This window comes from Nomascus leucogenys, chromosome 18 (genome assembly GCF_006542625.1).
Source record: "Nomascus leucogenys isolate Asia chromosome 18, Asia_NLE_v1, whole genome shotgun sequence".
NCBI classification, from domain to species: Eukaryota; Metazoa; Chordata; class Mammalia; order Primates; family Hylobatidae; genus Nomascus; species Nomascus leucogenys.
This window is the reverse complement of record NC_044398.1, coordinates 78,325,623-78,340,428: the sequence shown is the minus strand read 5'-3', so window position 1 is coordinate 78,340,428 and position 14,806 is coordinate 78,325,623. Positions and strand designations below refer to the sequence as shown.

The 14,806-nt window shown below is 42.2% G+C and overlaps 1 non-coding gene and 1 pseudogene across 1 annotated transcript; both read left to right on the top strand.

Moving 5' to 3' along the window:
• The first annotated feature begins 1,288 nt into the window (after nucleotides 1-1,288).
• On the top strand, nucleotides 1,289-2,008 carry LOC100605441 (annotated as a pseudogene).
• Nucleotides 2,009-2,031: 23 nt separating this feature from the next.
• Nucleotides 2,032-2,137, top strand: LOC115831316. Its single transcript, XR_004026839.1, has one exon. It is a non-coding gene; the product is annotated as a U6 spliceosomal RNA (small nuclear RNA).
• Nucleotides 2,138-14,806: the final 12,669 nt, after the last annotated feature.

Below are 14,806 nucleotides of genomic sequence, written 5' to 3'. Positions count from 1 at the left end.
AGGTTGAAAGTCATATCATCAGATCATAAAACTACCAAGACTGTAAAAGAGGCCAATCAGTTAAGTTTTATAGTCAACAAATATTTATTGAGTGCCTAATTTGAGCAAGGCATTGTGTTAGAAATTGAGAGAATGCATACTTCCTTACCAAATTCCTTGGAACTGGGACCTACCCTTTGAGAAAAAAAAAAAAAAAAAAAAAATCAAGTTTTCTACAAATCCCAGAAAGGAGTGCTCACACACAAGGTTTTGAAACTCATTACTCCAAGAGGGTCTAGGCCAAATGTGGAAACATTTTCAAAAAAGATATAGGAAAGTACATAATTGTCAGCTCCATCAAGACAAACTAAAATGTTGTAGAAATATTTCTAACCTCTGAGACTCTTGACAAAGAGAGCAAACAAGTCTTTCAACAATTTCTTTCTTTCTTTTTTTTTTTGAGACGGAGTCTCGCTCTGTTGTCACCCAGGCTGAGGTGCAGCGGCGTGATCTCTGCTCACTGCCACCTCCGCCTCCCGAGTTCAAGTGATTCTCCTGCCTCAGCCTCCCGAGTAGCTGGGATTACAGGCACCCACCACCACACCTGGCTAATTTTTGTATTTTTTAGAGACAAGATTTCACCATGTTGGCCAGGCTAGTCTCGAACTCCTGACCTCAAGTGATCTACCTGCCTCAGCCTCCCAAGTGCTGGGATTATAGGCGTGAGCCACCGTGCCCAGCAGTCTTTCAACAATTTTGATTGGTAGTGAGAGGTATGTTCCTGCAATGCTACATGCAGTTCCTAGAATATACTAAATTCTACTCTGATGAAGTGTATCTACTATTGTGCAAGTCTGTCAGCAGATAGTTTCTATATCGTTCAAATTAAGTGTGGAGCGGAATGATCTTCATAGACCAGCAGTTCTCAAAGTGTAGTCTTTGGGCCTCTGGGGTCCCCAAAGTCAAAACTAGTTTTTATAGTAATACTAAGACATTGTTTGCCTTAGTATTATTAATATTAGTATTATTAATAATAGCCTTTCTCATTGTGTTCATATTTACATCAATGGTGTTTGTGCTTTAGCGTAAACCATAACAGTAGCATAAAGCTATGCCAGCAGATACTGTATTCTTCACCACAAGGCTCTTGCAGGAAAAAAAAACAAAAACAAACAAAAAACAAAAAAACCCCAGTTTCACTGTTTCACTTAAGAATGTCTTTGAGCTTTTTCCTCTCTTCAGTGCAGGGCGCCCACAAGCTGCGTGCTCTCTTTCTGCTGCTCCCCAGCTCTCAGATGCAGCCGACACCATGGGTTTCAGAGACCTGAAAAGCCCTGCCGGCCTCCAGGTGCTCAACGATTACCTGGCGGACAAGAGCTACATCAAGGGGTATGTGCCATCACAAGCAGATGTGGCAGTATTTGAAGCTGTGTCCGGCCCACCGCCTGCTGACTTGTGTCATGCCCTACGTTGGTATAATCACGTCAAGTCTTATGAAAGCCTGCCAGGAGTGAAGAAAGCTTTGGGCAAGTATGGTCCTGCCAATGTGGAAGACACTACAGGAAGTGGAGCTACAGATAGTAAAGATGATGATGACATTGATCTCTTTGGATCTGATGATGAGGAGGAAAGTGAAGAAGCAAAGAAGCTAAGGGAAGAATGTCTTGCACAATATGAATCAAAGTTAGCCAAAAAACCTGCACTTGTTGCCAAGTCTTCCATCTTACTAGATGTGAAAACTTGGGATGATGAGACAGATCTGGTGAAATTAGAGGAGTGCGTCAGAAGCATTCAAGCAGACGGCTTAGTCTGGGGCTCATCTAAACTAGTTCCAGTGGGATACAGAATTAAGAAACTTCAAATGCAGTGTGTAGTTGAAGATGATAAAGTTGGAACAGATATGCTGGAGGAGCAGATCACTGCTTTTGAGGACTATGTGCAGTCCATGGATGTGGCTGCTTTTAACAAGATCTAAAATCCATCCTGGATCATGGCATTTAAATAAAAGCTTGAAAGATTAAAAAAAAAAGAAAAAAAAAAGAATGTCTTTGAGTGCTCGCTTCAGCAGCACATATACTAAAATTGAAATGATACACAGAATATTAGCACAGCCCCACGCAAGGATGGCATACACATTTGTGAAGCCTTCTATAGTTTTAAAAAAGAATGTCTTTGAAACAGCATTAAAAAAACTTACTAAATCTCAACCATTATGTACACTTTAAAAATACTCTGCCTGACAAAACGGGAACTGCACAGAAAATGCTGTGGCTGCATGCTGAAGTATGACAGTCGGTGTGAGGAAAAGTGCATGTTTAATTGTATGAGATACAAGCTGAAGAGCCATTTTTCACAATACACTTTTTTTTTTTACTTGAAAGAACAACTGACAGACAAATTATAGTTATTCATACTTGAGTATTTGTCAGACATTTTCTCAAAAATTAATGAAGTGAGTCTGTCACTTCAAGGAAAACAACTGGCGGTATTTGTTGCCAGTGATAAAATTTAAGCTTTCAAGTAAAAATTAGAATATCAGAAAATTCGTATTCACCACTGTGGGCTTGCAACATCCTAATACTTAAGGCTGGTCTTGATCTCCTGACCTTGTGATCTGCCCGCCTCAGTCTCCCAAAGTGCTGGGATTACAGGCGTGAGCCACTGCACCCGGCCAGTGCCCAGCATTTCTAGGAGCCAGGACTAGAACTCCTGACTCAAGCGATTCTCCCATCTAAGCCTCTCAAATAGCAGGGACTACAGGTAAACCTGACTGTGCCCAGCTAGCAATTACAATTTTTAAAAATATTAAAATAACATTGATAATAAAACACATCGAATTTGGGAAGAACAACATAACTCAGTGAACCAGTATTTTCCAAATGATCAATGCGTGGGTAAAAGATCCATTCAAAGTGAAAGATAGACAGAATAATTTTAATTTGACAAGCAACATTTAAGAAACTACGACTTGGTGATTTTGGGGTAATATTAAAGAAAAATATCCACAGCTATTTGAAAAGGCTATTAAAATACTCCTCCATTTCCCAACGATATCAGCAGAATGAAAGAAGTGGTAGACATGAGAATCCAGCTGTCTTCAATTAAGCGAGACATGAAGGTTTTTATTTATTTATTTTTAAATTTTACTTTAAGTTCTGGGATACATGTGCTGAATGTGCAGTTTTGTTACACAGGTGTACATGTGCCATGGTGGTTTGCTGCACCTATCTACCTGTCATCTAGGTTTTAAGCCCCACATGCATTAGGTATTTGTCCTAATGCTCTCCCTCCCGTCTCCCCCAACCCCTGACAGGCCTCAGTGTGTGATGTTCCCCTCTCTGTGTCCATGCATTCTCATTGTTCAACTCCCACTCATGAGTGAGAACATGCCATGTTTGGTTTTCTGTTCCTGTGTTAGTTTGCTGAGAATGATGGTTTCTAGCTTCATCCATGTCTCTGCAAAAGACATGAACTCATTATTTTTTATGGCTGCACAGTATTCCATGGTGTATATGTGCCACATTTCCTTTATCTAGTCTATCACCGATGGACATTTGGGTTGGTTCCAAGTCTTTGCTATTGTGAATAGTGCTGCAATAAACACACATGTGCACACAGACATCAACGTTTTTGCAATGATGTAACAATGCTATTTTTCTCACTATTTAAAAAAATGTAGTTAATTTTCATCAAATATGCAGTGATTCCTAATTTGGGATGATATTGCCCAGCCTCTCCTCCAGGGACGCTGGGCAATATCCGCAGACATTTTTGGTTGTCACATTGGGTGGAGGTGGCAGGTAAGGTGCTGCTGGCATCTAGTGCGTAGAGGCCAGGGATGCTATTAAACATCTTATAATGCACAGAACAGCTCCCACAACAAAGAGTTATCCAGCACAAAACATCAATAGTGTGGAAGTTGAGAAGCCCTAGACTAAATTATAGAAGACAGATACAAAAGCTGCCTGTCAAAACAAAACAATGAAGCCAAATCACCTAAGTGTAAGTATCCAAAGTGCTACATGTTAAGATCAAGATGCGTACAGATTAGAGTAAGATACTAGGTTTAAGTCATGAAAGCTGTTTTCTGATTCACCAGAGAGAATAGTCCGTAATTTTTTTTTTTTTTTTTTTTTTAAGAGGGACCGAGTCTTGCTCTGTCACCCAGGCTGGAGTGCAATGATGCGATCTGAGTTCACTGCAACCTCTGCCTCCTGGGTTCAAGCAATTCTCCTGCTTCAGCCTGTAGCCGGGACTACAGGCATGTGTCATCACACCCGGCTGATTTTTGTATTTTTAGTAGAGACAAGGTTTCACCATGTTGGCCAGGCTGGTCTCAATCTCCTGACCTCAGGTGATCCACCTGCCTTGGCCTCCCAAAGCGCTGGGATTACAGGCGTGAGCCACCGCACCCGGCCTCAGTCTGTAATTTTCTTTTCTTTTCTTTTTTCTTTTTTTGAGACGGAGTCTTGCTCTGTCGCCCAGGCTGGAGTGCAGTGGCACAATCTTGGCTCACTGCAAGCTCTGCCTCTCAGGTTCACGCCATTCTCCTGCCTCAGCCTCCCAAGTAGCTGGGCCTACAGGCGCCCACAACTATGCCCGGCTAATTTTTTATATTTTTAGTAGAGACGGGGTTTCACCGTGTTAGCCAGGATGGTCTTGATCTCCTGACCTCGTGATCTGCCCGCCTCAGCCTCCCAAAGGGCTGGGATTCCAGGCATGAGTCACTGCGCCCAGCCCTTGGCCTGTAATTTTCTAAGGGAAAATATAGGGCTAATTTTTAAGCTCTGGTTTATCATTAAAACTAATAGAGTTTTAGAAATTCATTCTATCTCATGTTCAACATATAACTCATGTTTGGTATTGTAATCTGTATTTGTATTTCTGAATACATAGCAAATGTGAGGCCAGCAAATGTGAACATGAAATAAAAGACACAGTAATTATAGCACCCTGTACTCTGGGCTTTGACTCAAGGCATTATCTAAGGTTCCCCAAGCATCCATAAAATACAAGACTTAAAGCATTAGTAAGATGTCATGTTTTTGAAAAATAGAATAGTACTAGAGAATGAAGCTAGTTAATGGTTGTTGGACAAATTAATGACGTCATTTTTGTAAGAGAGGATTTATATAACTCCTAAAATCTCACCATAGGTGGGATCATCATATCAGTCAACTAGTGATACCTATGCGTGGTTTAATTATATCTTCCCAACTATTACTCCTCATCCCGTGGTACGTTGAAGTCCTAACCCCTGATACCTATGAATGTGATTTCATTTAAAAATTGGGTCTTTGCAGATGTAATCAAGTTAAAATGGAGTCATACTGGATTAGGATGGGCCCTAAACCAATCCCGGGTGTATTTATAAGGACTGACAGATTTGGAGACACACAGAGGGAAGAAGGCCACATAAAGACAGAAGCAGAGATTGGAGTGAAATAGCTACTAGCCAAGAATGCCCGGCATTTCTTTTCTTTTTTTGAGATGGAGTCTCGCTGTGTCTCCCACGCTGGAGTGCAGTGGCGCAATCTCGGCTCACTGCAAGCTCCGCCTCCCAGGTTCACTCCATTCTCCTGCCTCAGCCTCCCGAGTAGCTGGAACTACAGGCGCCTGCCACCACGCCCAGCTAATTTTTTTTGTATTTTTAGTAGAGATGGGGTTTCACCACGTTAGCCAGGATGGTGTTGATCTCCTGACCTCGTGATCTGCCCGCCTCAGTCTCCCAAAGTGCTGGGATTACAGGTGTGAGCCACCGCACCCGGCCAATGCCCAGCATTTCTAGGAGCCACCAGCAACTAGGGAGTGGCAGGGAAGGATTCTTTCCTAGAGCCTTCAGAGGGATCATGGCCCTGCCAATTTTGGACTTCTAGAACTGTAATGCAATACATTTCTGTTGTTTTAAGCCACCGAGTTTGTGGTATTTTGTTACAGCAGCCCTAGGAAATTAATAAGCCTACTAGGTCTATACCAAAGCCTCTTCTTCAAACCTTTTGCAGGTAGTTTAATGGTCTTGGGCTGAGAGAGTCCAGTGATGGGGCATTCACTACCTAACAGAACAGGCAGATTCATTGCTGGCTGGTTTTGAAGGTTAGAGTTATTCCTTATAATGAACAGACAGATGTGTCTGCTCGGTTGTTTACATTTTTTGTTATTTATTTATTTATTTATTTATTTAGTTAGTTAGTTAGTTAGAGATGGAGTCTCGCTTGGTCGCCAGGCTGGAGTGCAGTGGCGCAATCTCGGTTCACTGCAACCTCCGCCTCCCCGGTTCAAGGGATTCTTCTGCCTCAGCCTCCTGAGTAGTTGGGACTACAGGCATGCACCACCATGTCTGGCTAATTTTTGTATTTTTAGTAGAGACGGGGTTTCACCATGTTGGCCAGAATGGTCTCGATCTCCTGACCTCATGATCCACCTGCCTCAGCCTCCCAAAGTGCTGGGATTAGAGGCATCAACCACCATGCCTGGCCACATTTTTTAATTTTTATAAACAGTCTAGAACTCTGTCATCTTTAATACATACCATGATATACTTTGGCAAATGACTCACTGAAAGTTCATCTTGTTCAAAGACAGAAACTGAAATCCCAAAAGCTCAAATCAAGGCTCTGGTTACTGACCATCTACAAAGTGAGCAGGTAGCTCAACTGGGTGAAGTCTCCCCTTGAGCTCAAAGGAAAAACTGTGCCTACCATGAATGAAAATGGGTGGCATCACGTCAAATCATTCACATTCAGTTTTAAAGAAGTTTGCAGAGAGAATTAGGCCGACAGGTTGGGGGCCCAGTTTTTAAAAAGGATAAGCAACTTTTAAGCTTTACAAATTTAGTAGCCAAGATAGGATTAGAATCGAGGTCCATATGAAAGAAAATCTCCAGTGGTTTTGTGACTCAACGCAGTGTGCCTTCCCTGAGCACAGCATTGGAATAACCATCATTTAATCCATTGTATACTGTCCCTTGTGAGGGGAGCTCTTAATAAGGTGTTTAATAAAAGCTCACAAATTAGTTTACTCCCATGCCATTGTATCCTTCTTTTACGGCAATTGAAATTCTATTTATAATAAATTCACTCAGTATTCACGTGGGCGATGCATATATTTCAAAATGTTCAGCTGTAATTTGGATCTAATTAGTTGACACTTTGAGTACTGCCAAAAGTTTTTTTTTTTTTATTCAGGAGTGAATTGGCTGTTTCAACAACAAATTCTCAAAAACATCTGTAGAATAAAACCAACTGACAAAAGTATTTATGTTACAGTTTTTCGTTGTGACATAAGGGGACATTCCGTTTTATGTGCTTTGCATTTATTGCAAGAGCTTGGGCCACAAGATCCTCTGTGGAATGGACTTTCCTCATTATCATCTTGTCTTGTTTCTCTTTTCTTTGTTCCCTTAGATTTACAAGGTGCTTTAGATGGAAAATTCAATAGCCTGATGAGACACTTTGTTTTGCATCTCAACCTCTCATTATCTTTATACTTGGCCCTCCATATACACAAATTTAGAGGATTTTGACCAACGGTGGGTCGAAATATTCAAGTAAAAAAATACAACAATAAAAGTGCAAACAAAAAGCCAATACAGTGTAATAGCTGTTTACATAGCAGTTACACTGTATTAGATATTATAAGTTATCTAGAGATGATTTAAAGTATAAGGGAGGAATGTGGATAGGTTTGATGCAACACTATGCCAATTTATATCACAGACTTGAGCATCCCAGATTTTGGCATCTGAGAGGATCCTGGAACCAATCCCGTCCCCTGGATACCGAGGGCCAACTCTAGTTAATAATGAAAAGCAAGGATGACAGCCACACTGGAAATCACTTTGAATGTGGAAGAATGCTGACAACAGAGCAGGTGTTGGCTAATTATAATGAAGGCATTGAAGGTGATGATGATGAAAATAACAGCAGCCAACAATGATGGCACTTACTCTGCTCCAGTAACTGAACTAGATATGTTACCTCACCTGGCCCTCTTAACAACTCTGTGAAGTAGGTATGTATCATCCCCATCTTGAAGACGGGAAAACTGGGGCTTTGGGAGGTTAAGTCACTTCCTCAAGGTCTCAAGCCAATAAGCTGAGGGCCACCATTCAAAGCCAGTTCTATCTACTTTGCAGAGTCCATGTCCTTAATCATTACATGACATGGATGAAACCGTGTTTTAGGAGACAACATATAGGTGTGTAGTAAAATTCATATTTCTACTGCGTATACTAGTGTGTATATTCTATATTTCTTTCTTTTTTTTTTTTTTTTTTTTTGAGATGGAGTCTCGCTCTGTCACCCAGGCTGGAGTGCAGTGGCGCAATCTCAGCTCACTGCAAGCTCCGCCTCCCAGGTTCATGCCATTCTCCTGCCTCAGCCTCTCCGAGTAGCTGGGACTACAGGCGCCCGCCACCATGCCCGGCTAATTTTTTGTATTTTTAATAGAGGCAGGGTTTCACCGTGGTCTCGATCTCCTGACCTCGTGATCCGCCCGTCTCAGCCTCCCAAAGTGCTGGGATTACAAGCGTGAGCCACCGCGCCCGGCCTTATATTCTATATTTCTACAATGCTGTTATTTCAGTCACTGCCTTACTGATTTAGACAAGAGGCCAACTAGCTTTTCCAGGGTACGAACAATGACATAAACTGAAAACCTGGCCCTAAAGTCACAGAGAAAGTAGGCACTCAAGAGAATGTGGACTTCTAGGTCAGTGTCCTCTAGCAGAGGCTAAAAAAACCCCAAGGCAATTACCTCAGCAACTTAGGCACTCCCTCTTCAAGTTTTGTTTAATTCCGTATTTGAGTGAGGGATAATTTTGTCCAAATATTTTTTCAGTTATTCATTTTGATATGCTAGTAAAAGGAGGCAGACCTATTTCTAAAAATCTGATAAGTAGATCTTCCCACCACCCTACTGGGCTCTGAGATGGGGGGTCAGACTCCAAGGCCCAGTATATTGTTTTTGTTTTTTTTGAGATGGAGTTTTGCTCTTGTTGCCCAGGCTGGAGTGCAATGGTTCAATCTCGGCTCACTGCAATCCCCGCCTCCCGGGTTCAAGCGATTCTCCTGCCTCAGCCTTCCAAGTAGCTGGGATTACAGGCATGCACCACCATACCCACCTAATTTTTTTTTTTTTGTATTTAGTAGAGACAGGGTTTCGGTATGCTGGTCAGGCTGGTCTCGAACTCCTGACCTCAGGTGATCCACCTGCCTCGGCCTTCCAGAGTGCTGGGATTACAGGTGTGAGCCACCGTATCCAGCCGGCACAGTGTATTGTATAACAACTCTAGGGTCAGGTTGTCTACATTCAATTACCAGCATCGTCGTTTGCTACTTGCATGATCTTGGATAATTAACATTTGTTTATGTTTCAGTTCCATTCTCTTAAAACAGTTAATAGTTGTAACTCCTCATAGAGTTGTCGGGTAGATCAAATTAATTCATACATGTAAAACACTTGGAAGAGTGCTTGACACACAGTGAGGGTTCCTTAAGTACTAGCTAGCATCATCATTATTGTCAGCATTACCATCATCATCATCATCACCATCACCATCATCATCTCCCAGCCCCTTGTAGGAGTCTAAGTGTTTGACCCATTTGTTTTTGCTAAACTTTGTTTTCACTATGGAAAAGTACATAGTCCCAAAGAGCTTCATTTATAGCCCGCAAATTCCTTAGGGAAGTTATAATTGGTATTAGGACCTTAGTAATTATTTATCTTTGTACTCAATAGCACTAATTTTAAGGATAATGTGATGGACAGGCCCCAAATCTAATTTTTATGGAATTATCTTTTTGAAAAGTAATCAGTAAAGAAGTTTGTTTTTTAAGAAGTTACTTCTGGCTAAGGATAATGTTTATAAATCATACAACACAGCAGCTGGCACATAATAGGCACTCAGTAAATGTCACTGTCACTGCGATTAATGTAGCATGTTCATATCTGTTTTGTCATCCTTATTAGTACTTTATCACATAGGTTACTTTTCTGTTGTGAATATAGTATTTGTTAGAATTTCTGAATACTGGAAATGCTGACTTCTTAAAGTAGAGGAATCATCATTTCTCCTTTTCTGACTTTCTAGCTAAAATATCTCCCTTGTCCTCTTCTATAAGGCTGGAATCAGAAAAACTGAACCTGGGTGTGAAAGAATAAATCAATTAGAGTGCATACACCCTCCACAATAGCATTCTGTTGGGAGGTGCTTACACCAGAGCTTCCAATTTCAGATTCTTCAACAGATCCTGTCTCCTATGTTATTGTGGACATCGTTCTATTACCATCAGCTCAAAGAAAGTAAGCACATAAAAGGATTCGGGTTTCACCCCTTTTTCCATTATGAGAAACGACAAGCTCTAGAAATAGGCCCACTGGGATAAATAACCTGCTATAAAGACATTTCCGGCCAGGCGCAGTGGCTCAAGCCTGTAAGCCTAGCACTTTGGGAGGCCGAGATGGGCGGATCACCTGAGGTCAGGGGTTCGAGACCAGCCTGGCTAACATGGGGAAACCCTGTCTCTTCTAGAAATACAAATATTAGCCGGGCATGGTGGCGCATGCCTGTAATCCCAGCTACTCGGGAGGCTGAGGCAGGAGAATCCCTCGAACCTAGGAGTTGGAGGTTGTAGTGAGTCGAGATCATGCCACTGCATTCCAGCCTGGGCAACACAGCGAGACTCTGTCTCAAAAAAAAAAAAAAAAAAGAAAAAAAGACATTTCCTTTACCTGAGCAAACGTATTTTATCTTCATATTTTACTGGAAAATACTGTTTCTATAGTGAGTCTTTTGAGTGTTGCACCGCTCATTACTTTCAATGTAATTTAAAATAAGTTTGTTGCTAAGTATTGCATATTAGTTTCAAGAAAAAACAAGGAAATAAGAAAAAAACAAAATTATAATCATGTGTAATACTACCATGAAAGCATAAACTACTGTTAACATTATTGTATATAGTCTTATAGATTATGTGTGCATGATCTTTTTATTTGTGTTCATTATTTATATTTTGGGACATTTTGAAGGTTTTACTTTTTATGTAATTACCTCACTACTCCTTTATAGCCTATTTGTATCATACTTGTCCTTGCCCATGTTAAGATTGTAACACTATTCAGTTGTATTTTTATCTACTACTATTATGATTTTATTTCTTTCATTAAAATTTTTAATCAATTTGAAATTAGTTTGGTTTATGAGTGAGCCATAAACTGCATTTTAAGTTTATCCAAATGGCTGGCCTGTTGCTTAGGCACCACTTACTAAATAATCCATCTCGCCCTGTTGATTTGAGGTGCACCTTTATTGAATAGTAAGTTTGTATGTAACCTAAGGCTTGTTTTGGTACTTTGTATTTATTCCATTTTACTGATTCATCTGTCTATTCCTGCATGGAAGCACATTTATTAATTATTATTAATTTAGTGGGTATTTTTATCAAAATTTGGCAATTATATTTATACAGGTTTAATCATGAGTATTCTACCTTTCCCTTTTTAGAAACATTAACTCACTTCAGTGTTTTCACAGGTAATATATGCACAGTGTATAAATTCAAATGATAGAAGATTGTAAAATGTGAAAAGTGAGTCTTCTTCCTTTAATTTCTCTGCCAGTTACTTCTCCACTCTGGAAGCAATTGCTATTTTTCGTAGTCTTTCCAGTGCTATTCTATGCATATGTAAGCACAGAAATAAGATATTAAGCTGACACTTTCAGCTAAGACTCTAAGATGACAGATATTAGATATTCAGATACCAACGTGAGTGCTGTATAAAAATAGAAATCTTCAATGGAAACACTCAGAAACCAGTCTCATGAGCCTTAAATTTCTTAGCCAGACTGAGGATATGCAATGGTAGGCTGTTGGCAAAAAATAAACTGAAATAGAGCTATGATTGTGAAGATAATTTCTTTGGATAAAACTGTGCTGTATGTCGCATTTCCCACCAACATCAGTCCTAGAGAGAAGAGCCTTCCACAGCAGTACTTTTGAGGGTTTGATTTGTGGCCTTGCTGAGTGGCAGACACCAAGAACAGTGTTTCACTTTCGCCTGAGAACCAGGGGCAACAGATGGGCTGGCTACCGATAGTGAAGCCATGGGAGTGTGGGCCATGTGGGTTGGGTTTGCATGCTCAGAGTTTGTCAAGGCAAAATATGTGTGAGTGATTTTCCTGCAGCAGATGTGAGTCATGCAGGGGAGACAGATAGAGATAGAGATAGAGAGAGAGAAAGTTTTGTAAGGTCATTAGTCCATTTGTGCTGCTGTAACACCAATACTTGAGACTGGGTCATTTATAAACAATAGATATTTATTTCTCACAGTATTGGAGGCTGAAAATATAAGATCAAGGTGCTGGCAGGTTTGGTGTATGCTGAGCACCTGGTCTCTCTGCTTCCAGGATGGTGCCTTGTTGCTGTGTCCTCACATGGTGGAAAAAGGAAGGGCAAGAGAGGCACACACTCTCTGAAACCTCTTTCTTTTTTTTGTTTGAGATGGAATTTTGCTCTTGTTGCCCAGACTGGAGTTCAATGGCGTGATCTTGGCTCACTGCAACCTCCACCTTGTGGGTTCAAGTGATTCTCCTGACTCAGCCTCCTGAGTAGCTGGGACTACAGGTGCCACCACACCCGGCTAATTTTGTATTTTTAGTAGAGACAGGGTTTCTCCATGTTGGTCAGGCTGGTCTTGAACTCCAACCTCAGGTGATCTGCCTGCCTTGACCTCCCAAAGTGCTGGGATTTGAAACCTCTTTTGTAAGAGCATTAACCCATTAGTTAGGGAGGAGATATTATGACTTAATCACTTCACAAAAGACCCTACCTCTTAACACTACCATGCTGGACATTAAGTTTCAACATGTATTTTGGAGGAAGCACACATTCAAACCAGAGCAGTCATGCCTATGCACGATAGTCTATGCAGATGGGCACGAGACTTTAGCAGTTAGAAGATGACGGTGAACTGCAAGTTTCCCAGGAGGAAGAATGGCAGAGTGCTCCTAAGAGTACATCGTTGTATGCATCAAGGGAATGCAGGTGAGATATCTCCATCGGTGAGGGAGATGCCTCCAAAAGGCAATAACAGTGTTCCTTGAGTAGGAAGACCAGCCATGCCGCATTGTCCAGAACTTAGGGTGTTTCAGAGACATAAGACTTTCAGTTTTAAGACCAAGAAAGTCCTGGGAAACCCGGGGTAAGTTGGTCATCCTGCCGCTAAGTGAAAATGTAAGCTTTGAATACTGGTCATACCTACAGAGTGTAAAGCTATCTTAAGACAGTGGAGTCAAGTTCTTACTTTCAGGCTCTCTTATTTCTTGTCATTTCACCCTGGAATGGTGAGAAACGACTAGCAAAAATGTCCAGCTAGAAAAAGCAAGCCTTACCTGGGGGAGGAGTGTAAGAATAACTTTGAGTTGGCAGCTTTGACTATGACATGAGACTGGGCATTTTAATTTCTTAATTGAGATGAAGTCGGTGATCTAAAGTGATATAAAAGTGTGTATTTCTCAAGTGATTAGAAAAGTTATAAAACTTTCTGAATTTTCATTCAGAATCGGGAGAACTTCCCCACTGAGTATATTTTAGTGGGTCAATGGGACACAAAATAAAGTTGCTTTGTGATTTCACTCCGTGAGTCATTCTTATTCAATATGTTAGTTTTATATTTGTGAGTTTAGAAAAACCCACTAAAGTGTAGCATGTTACACATCTTACTCCTCTTTACTTTTCCCGCTTAACACAATATACTTCAGAGCTTATTCTACGTCTGACTGATTGGGGGCCTTCTTCTCTTTTAATGGTTACATGGTATTCCAAAGTTGGATGTTCCATGTTTTATTGAACTAGTTCCCTCATGATGGATATCTAGATTATTCCCAGGTTTTCCTGTTAAAATCAACTGTCAGTATCAATTTCACATGTCTAAACATAATCTAGATGTGAACATTCATTTCAATTTTTTTTTTTTTTTTGGAGACAAGGTCTCACTCTGTTGCCCAGGCTGGAGAGCAATGGAAGGATCTTGGCTCACTGCAACCTTTGCCTCCCAGATTCAAGCGATCCTCTTGCCTCAGCCTCCCAAGGAGCTGGGACTACAGACACTCACCACCATGCCTGGCTAATTTTTGTATTTTTTGGTAGAGATGGGGTTTCCCCATGTTGGCCAGGCTGATCTTGAACACCTGACCTCAAGTGATCCACCCGCCTCGGCCTCACAAAGTGCTGGTGAGAGGTGACAGCATGCTGGCAGTCCTCACAGCCCTCGCTCGCTCTGGGCGCCTCCTCTGCCTGGGCTCCCACTTTGGTGGCACTTGAGCCCTTCAGCCCACGGCTGCACTGTGGAAACCCCTTTCTGGGCTGGCCAAGGGGGGAGCCGGCTCCCTCAGCTTGCAGGGAGGTGTGGAGGGAGAGGCGTGAGCGGGAACCGGGGCTGCGCTCGGCGCTTGCGGGCCAGCTGGAGTTCCGGGTGGGCGTGGGCTTGGCGGGGCTCCCCACTCGGAGCAGCCGGCCGGCCCTGCCGGCCCTGGGCAATGAGGGGCTTAGCACCCAGGCCAGCAGCTGCAGAGGGTGTACTGGGTCCCCCAGCAGTGCTGACCCACCGCCACTGCGCTCGATTTCTCACCAGACCTTAGCTGCCTTCCCGCGGGGCAGGGCTCGGGACCTGCAGCCCGCCATGCCTGAGCCTCCCACTCCCTCCATGGGCTCCTGTGTGGCCGGAGCATCCAGACGAGCGCCACCCCCTGCTCCACGGCGCCCAGTCCCATCGACCATCCAAGGGCTGAGGAGTGCGGGCGCACGGCGCAGGACTGGCAGGCAGCTCC